The sequence below is a fragment of the Schistocerca serialis genome, unplaced genomic scaffold, assembly GCF_023864345.2.
Source record: "Schistocerca serialis cubense isolate TAMUIC-IGC-003099 unplaced genomic scaffold, iqSchSeri2.2 HiC_scaffold_176, whole genome shotgun sequence".
Taxonomy (NCBI): domain Eukaryota; kingdom Metazoa; phylum Arthropoda; class Insecta; order Orthoptera; family Acrididae; genus Schistocerca; species Schistocerca serialis.
In genome coordinates this window covers 10,001-17,500 of record NW_026047736.1, presented here as the reverse complement: position 1 = coordinate 17,500, position 7,500 = coordinate 10,001, and the positions used below count along the sequence as shown (strand labels likewise).

The following is a 7,500-nucleotide window of genomic DNA, read 5'->3' as shown; positions in this document are numbered from 1 at the left end:
GGGGCGGCAACATAGTGGAGCCGCAGTGTCACTAATGTACAGAGATAGAACAGTTTCGACTGGAACCAGAGTAACCGTATACACGGCACTGATTAGTAATAGATGCAGAGCCATCAGAATACAGATAATATATACAACCGTCCCTATACATGCTGAAAGACTCTGCACACAATGAGAACCACACGTCAGCCAGACACTATCACACACTACTCTCTGCCTCTAACAGGCACACACACAATATCTAACCACCAGCATGGAAGAACATCCGGTGCATCCTCTCCGCCACATTACACAATCCACACTATCATAACCAGACCGGGAGGTCCACCCAGAAAACAGAATATCCCACCCTTCCGACATCCGCCATTGCTCAGCTAAGCCACGAACACCCACACATGTCCTACACAGGGGTGCACCCAACATCACAATACTGCCTCCTGTCACAGTACACAAACAATGGCAGGAATGAAAGACACAGATCTGCCACAACCTTGGAATCGGAGCGCCGCCTGTCATGAGCCACAAGTGCATCCTGACGTGACAAATCGGATGATCCCGCAGGCATGCACTTACGATAATCACTATCAACGAACCTGCCGCCCCCTCCCCCCCCAAAATACACCTTTCCCTACAACGTGTACCTTAACCTAAGCTATATTGTACCTTAACCTAAGCGATATTGTACCTTAACCTAAGGTATATCGTACCTTAACCTAACCTACATTGCGCCTTCACCTAACCTACGTTGTACCTTAACCTAACCTACGTTGTACCTTAACCTAACCTACGTTGTACCTTAACCTAACCTACGTTGTACCTTAACCTAACCTACGTTGTACCTTAACCTAACCTACGTTGTACCTTAACCTAACCTACGTTGTACCTTAACCTAACCTACGTTGTACCTTAACCTAACCTACGTTGTACCTTAACCTAACCTACGTTGTGCCTTAACCTAACCTACGTTGTGCCTTAACCTAACCTACGTTGTGCCTTAACCTAACCTACGTTGTGCCTTAACCTAACCTATGTTGTGCCTTAACCTAACCTATGTTGTGCCTTAACCTAACCTATGTTGTGCCTTAACCTAACCTATGTTGTGCCTTAACCTAACCTATGTTGTGCCTTAACCTAACCTATGTTGTGCCTTAACCTAACCTACGTTGTGCCTTAACCTAACCTACGTTGTGCCTTAACCTAACCTACGTTGTGCCTTAACCTAACCTACGTTGTGCCTTAACCTACCTACGTTGTGCCTTAACCTAACCTACGTTGTGCCTTAACCTAACCTACGTTGTGCCTTAACCTAACCTACGTTGTGGCCTTAACCTAACCTACGTTGTGCCTTAACCTAACCTACGTTGTGCCTTAACCTAACCTACGTTGTGCCTTAACCTAACCTACGTTGTGCCTTAACCTAACCTACGTTGTGCCTTAACCTAACCTACGTTGTGCCTTAACCTAACCTACGTTGTGCCTTAACCTAACCTACGTTGTGCCTTAACCTAACCTACGTTGTGCCTTAACCTAACCTACGTTGTGCCTTAACCTAACCTACGTTGTGCCCTTAACCTAACCTACGTTGTGCCTTAACCTAACCTACGTTGTGCCTTAACCTAACCTACGTTGTGCCTTAACCTAACCTACGTTGTGCCTTAACCTAACCTACGTTGTGCCTTAACCTAACCTACGTTGTGCCTTAACCTAACCTACGTTGTGCCTTAACCTAACCTACGTTGTGCCTTAACCTAACCTATGTTGTGCCTTAACCTAACCTATGTTGTGCCTTAACCTACCTATGTTGTGCCTTAACCTAACCTATGTTGTGCCTTAACCTAACCTATGTTGTGCCTTAACCTAACCTATGTTGTGCCTTAACCTAACCTATGTTGTGCCTTAACCTAACCTATGTTGTGCCTTAACCTAACCTATGTTGTGCCTTAACCTAACCTATGTTGTGCCTTAACCTAACCTACGTTGTGCCTTAACCTAACCCATATTGTACCTTAACCTAACCCATATTGTACCTTAACCTAACCCATATTGTACCTTAACCTAACCCATATTGTACCTTAACCTAACCCATATTGTACCTTAACGTAACCTAATTTGTGCCTTAACGTAACCTAATTTGTGCCTTAACGTAACCTAATTTGTGCCTTAACGTAACCTAATTTGTGCCTTAACGTAACCTAATTTGTGCCTTAACGTAACCTAATTTGTGCCTTAACGTAACCTAATTTGTGCCTTAACGTAACCTAATTTGTGCCTTAACGTAACCTAATTTGTGCCTTAACGTAACCTAATTTGTGCCTTAACGTAACCTAATTTGTGCCTTAACGTAACCTAATTTGTGCCTTAACGTAACCTAATTTGTGCCTTAACGTAACCTAATTTGTGCCTTAACGTAACCTAATTTGTGCCTTAACGTAACCTAATTTGTGCCTTAACGTAACCTAATTTGTGCCTTAACGTAACCTAATTTGTGCCTTAACGTAACCTAATTTGTGCCTTAACGTAACCTAATTTGTGCCTTAACGTAACCTAATTTGTGCCTTAACGTAACCTAATTTGTGCCTTAACGTAACCCATGTTGTGCCTTAACGTAACCCATGTTGTGCCTTAACGTAACCCAATTTGTGCCTTAACGTAACCCATGTTGTGCCTTAACCTAACCTATATTGTGCCTCAACCTAACCTATATTGCGCCTTAACCTGACGCACGTTGTCGCTGAACCTGCTCTGTAATTGTTATGCAACTCGTTAAATTAGTGTAGTGTTGCCTAACCGCAACCCTCGCAATATAGTTCGCTATTCGCACTGCCCGGTCCCCTGTGTATCGCGTCATGTTAAACACCTTGCAGGTGTTGCTGACTTTCCACATGCTCCTGCTATACACTGTAATGTGGATAGCAGCAGGACGTACATGCCCCCCCCCCTTCCCCCCTGCCTTCGCAAGCTGGTCGTTGAGAAGTTTGCATGTTCAATGCCCTTCGCATGCCGACGTACTCAGCCTACGTTGTGGTACGGCCTGTCACCTGTCCGCCGATGTACGCAAAACCCACAAACTGTACTGCACATTGGTCCGTATGTACTGAATGATACATCGTGGCACATGTGTGACCGTACGACGACTGCGCCTAGCAACGGCAGACCATACAGTCCAAATATTGTGCACGCAGCTACGTGTCGTCTCCCTATAAGAGCTGGATTGCAGTGTGGTACGCCATTCAGACGTGTGGGAGGAACGGACGCCCTGGATGGCGATCAGCATGAGCAGTCTGTTGATGTAGTGGTAGCGTGTATTCGGACGTAGTCGTCTCTTCTCACACACCGTGATAGCATGTTGCACCGCGTTCCACATCTGCGACATCCTGCAGAGGCCGGCTGACAGTCGTTCGCGCAATGGACACCGCATACGTACGGGGGCTACCTTCCACGTGTTCTCGAGGCGTGCACATGTTGTTGCGTCTATGTGGGCAGACGTAGTGTGTTGTGACACCTGACACAGGCATGCAATACTCGTTGCAAATGGCGATGGACGTCTACGTTTGCTGGTGACGTTACGCAAATGAACAACAGGTAACCCGTTGTGGTGCGGTTGTTCTCGCTAGAGGTGAATCAGTGTTGGCGACGATCGGTCGAGCTATTAACCGGTTGTTTCAGGGATACCCACCATGCCCACGAACGTGAAAGGGGACCCACCATGCCCACGAACGCGAAAGGGGATCTGGGTGTGAGGCGATACGCGGCGGTGGGCTGGGGTTGGGACCGTCCCCGGCCGGTGAGGGGGGGCCGCCCGGCGTGCTGGCAGCGCGGTGCGTGGGCGCACGCGCTACAGCCGGCTGGTGGGGGCGGCCAGTGGCAGGCGCGCCGGCCGACGGACGCGGCAGGCGGCGCAGCTGCGCGCCGGCGCCCCCTGCTCGCGGCGCCTTGCGGCCAAAGTAGGTCCTCGCGGGCCCGGTGCGAAGCGCGGTGGCCATCTGCAGTGTGCTGGTCCGATTGAGGACTGTGTGCGCTGAGGATGCGCCGCCGCCCGGCGCTCGGCGCCGCGACGCCGTCTGCTGCTCGGTCGCCCCAGCGGTTCTCGCAGGTGGTTTGTATCGCAGCTGTGCGGACGTGTTGGCGCGTGCGCTGTGCTGGGAGAGTTCGCTTCGGCACCCAAGTGGGGCTTTTGTCCTTCTGTGGCGCTGGCGTTGGAGCTGCCGGTCACCGTAGGTGGCGCGTGTTGTCTCCCGCCGGCAATGCCACGACAGCACGCTCCCGGGCCTCTGTCGGCAGCGGCAAGCTCAGTTGGGAGCACGGGTGGTCGCACCTAAAGCGTCTACTCGCCTAACTCCGGGCGATTGCGCCTCTCTCGAACCCGACCAAGTACTTAGGACGGCGCTGCGCGCCGCCGGGACCTGAGAGGGTTTCGAGGTGTGTTGTGCAGGGGAGCTCAGCCTCCTCCTGTTTGCAGAATAATTGAGCGGACGCTTGCGTGTTCGCGCGGGCCCCCGGGACACACTCCCGGGCGGCCGGCTGCTCAGCTCTAGTTGACGCAGCTCCCTGGTTGATCCTGCCAGTAGTCATATGCTTGTCTCAAAGATTAAGCCATGCATGTCTCAGTACAAGCCGCATTAAGGTGAAACCGCGAATGGCTCATTAAATCAGTTATGGTTCCTTAGATCGTACCCACGTTACTTGGATAACTGTGGTAATTCTAGAGCTAATACATGCAAACAGAGTCCCGACCAGAGATGGAAGGGACGCTTTTATTAGATCAAAACCAATCGGTCGGCTCGTCCGGTCCGTTTGCCTTGGTGACTCTGAATAACTTTGGGCTGATCGCACGGTCCTCGTACCGGCGACGCATCTTTCAAATGTCTGCCTTATCAACTGTCGATGGTAGGTTCTGCGCCTACCATGGTTGTAACGGGTAACGGGGAATCAGGGTTCGATTCCGGAGAGGGAGCCTGAGAAACGGCTACCACATCCAAGGAAGGCAGCAGGCGCGCAAATTACCCACTCCCGGCACGGGGAGGTAGTGACGAAAAATAACGATACGGGACTCATCCGAGGCCCCGTAATCGGAATGAGTACACTTTAAATCCTTTAACGAGTATCTATTGGAGGGCAAGTCTGGTGCCAGCAGCCGCGGTAATTCCAGCTCCAATAGCGTATATTAAAGTTGTTGCGGTTAAAAAGCTCGTAGTTGGATTTGTGTCCCACGCTGTTGGTTCACCGCCCGTCGGTGTTTAACTGGCATGTATCGTGGGACGTCCTGCCGGTGGGGCGAGCCGAAGGCGTGCGACCGCCTCGTGCGTGCTCGTGCGTCCCGAGGCGGACCCCGTTGAAATCCTACCAGGGTGCTCTTTATTGAGTGTCTCGGTGGGCCGGCACGTTTACTTTGAACAAATTAGAGTGCTTAAAGCAGGCAAGCCCGCCTGAATACTGTGTGCATGGAATAATGGAATAGGACCTCGGTTCTATTTTGTTGGTTTTCGGAACCCGAGGTAATGATTAATAGGGACAGGCGGGGGCATTCGTATTGCGACGTAGGTGAAATTCTTGGATCGTCGCAAGACGAACAGAAGCGAAAGCATTTGCCAAGTATGTTTTCATTAATCAAGAACGAAAGTTAGAGGTTCGAAGGCGATCAGATACCGCCCTAGTTCTAACCATAAACGATGCCAGCCAGCGATCCGCCGCAGTTCCTCCGATGACTCGGCGGGCAGCCTCCGGGAAACCAAAGCTTTTGGGTTCCGGGGGAAGTATGGTTGCAAAGCTGAAACTTAAAGGAATTGACGGAAGGGCACCACCAGGAGTGGAGCCTGCGGCTTAATTTGACTCAACACGGGAAACCTCACCAGGCCCGGACACCGGAAGGATTGACAGATTGATAGCTCTTTCTTGATTCGGTGGGTGGTGGTGCATGGCCGTTCTTAGTTGGTGGAGCGATTTGTCTGGTTAATTCCGATAACGAACGAGACTCTAGCCTGCTAACTAGTCGCGTGACATCCTTCGTGCTGTCAGCGATTACTTTTCTTCTTAGAGGGACAGGCGGCTTCTAGCCGCACGAGATTGAGCAATAACAGGTCTGTGATGCCCTTAGATGTTCTGGGCCGCACGCGCGCTACACTGAAGGAATCAGCGTGTCTTCCTAGGCCGAAAGGTCGGGGTAACCCGCTGAACCTCCTTCGTGCTAGGGATTGGGGCTTGCAATTGTTCCCCATGAACGAGGAATTCCCAGTAAGCGCGAGTCATAAGCTCGCGTTGATTACGTCCCTGCCCTTTGTACACACCGCCCGTCGCTACTACCGATTGAATGATTTAGTGAGGTCTTCGGACTGGTACGCGGCATTGACTCTGTCGTTGCCGATGCTACCGGAAAGATGACCAAACTTGATCATTTAGAGGAAGTAAAAGTCGTAACAAGGTTTCCGTAGGTGAACCTGCGGAAGGATCATTACCGACTAGACTGCATGTCTTTCGATGTGCGTGTCGTGTCGCGCAACACGCAGCTACCTGTACGGCTCGCAGTAGCCGTGCGCCGCGTGCGGAACCACGCGTTCGTCTCAAAACTAACGGCAATGTTGTGTGGTACGAGCGCTGAAGCGCTGGAGCGGCTGGCCTGCGGCACCTGGCGCCTGGCGCCGGTTTTGAATGACTTTCGCCCGACTGCCTGTCCGCTCCGGTGTGGAGCCGTACGACGCCCATCGGCCGTGAGGCCGTTGGACACTGAACGCTGGAACAGGGCCGCCACACGCCTCAGTCCCGCCTATGCAACTGTCTCGAAAGAGATGGTGGAAACTATGAAAAGATCACCCAGGACGGTGGATCACTCGGCTCGTGGGTCGATGAAGAACGCAGCAAATTGCGCGTCGACATGTGAACTGCAGGACACATGAACATCGACGTTTCGAACGCACATTGCGGTCCATGGATTCCGTTCCCGGGCCACGTCTGGCTGAGGGTCGGCTACGTATACTGAAGCGCGCGGCGTTTGCCCCGCTTCGCAGACCTGGGAGTGTCGTGGCCGCCTGTGGGGCCGGCCGCGTCTCCTTAAACGTGCGATGCGCGCCCGTCGCCTGGCGGTTCGCATACCGGTACTTACTCGGTAGCGTGCACAGCCGGCTGGCGGTGTGGCGTGCGACACCTCGTACAACGACCTCAGAGCAGGCGAGACTACCCGCTGAATTTAAGCATATTACTAAGCGGAGGAAAAGAAACTAACAAGGATTCCCCCAGTAGCGGCGAGCGAACAGGGAAGAGTCCAGCACCGAACCCCGCAGGCTGCCGCCTGTCGTGGCATGTGGTGTTTGGGAGGGTCCACTACCCCGACGCCTCGCGCCGAGCCCAAGTCCAACTTGAATGAGGCCACGGCCCGTAGAGGGTGCCAGGCCCGTAGCGGCCGGTGCGAGCGTCGGCGGGACCTCTCCTTCGAGTCGGGTTGCTTGAGAGTGCAGCTCCAAGTGGGTGGTAAACTCCATCTGAGACTAAATATGACCACGAGACCGA

General features: G+C 52.3%; 3 non-coding genes across 3 annotated transcripts in view; all 3 read left to right on the top strand.

Annotated features, from left to right (window-relative positions):
• Positions 1–4,545: 4,545 nt before the first annotated feature.
• LOC126443692 (small subunit ribosomal RNA) lies at positions 4,546–6,451 on the top strand. Its single transcript, XR_007582107.1, has one exon. It is a non-coding gene; the product is annotated as a small subunit ribosomal RNA (ribosomal RNA).
• A 353-nt stretch (positions 6,452–6,804) lies between these two features.
• LOC126443679 (5.8S ribosomal RNA) lies at positions 6,805–6,959 on the top strand. Its single transcript, XR_007582095.1, has one exon. It is a non-coding gene; the product is annotated as a 5.8S ribosomal RNA (ribosomal RNA).
• A 188-nt stretch (positions 6,960–7,147) lies between these two features.
• Positions 7,148–7,500, top strand: part of LOC126443694 (large subunit ribosomal RNA) — a 4,222-nt gene continuing 3,869 nt past the window's right edge. The window contains exon 1 of the ribosomal RNA XR_007582108.1: positions 7,148–7,500. This exon is cut by the window's right edge and continues 3,869 nt beyond it. This is a non-coding gene — a ribosomal RNA (large subunit ribosomal RNA).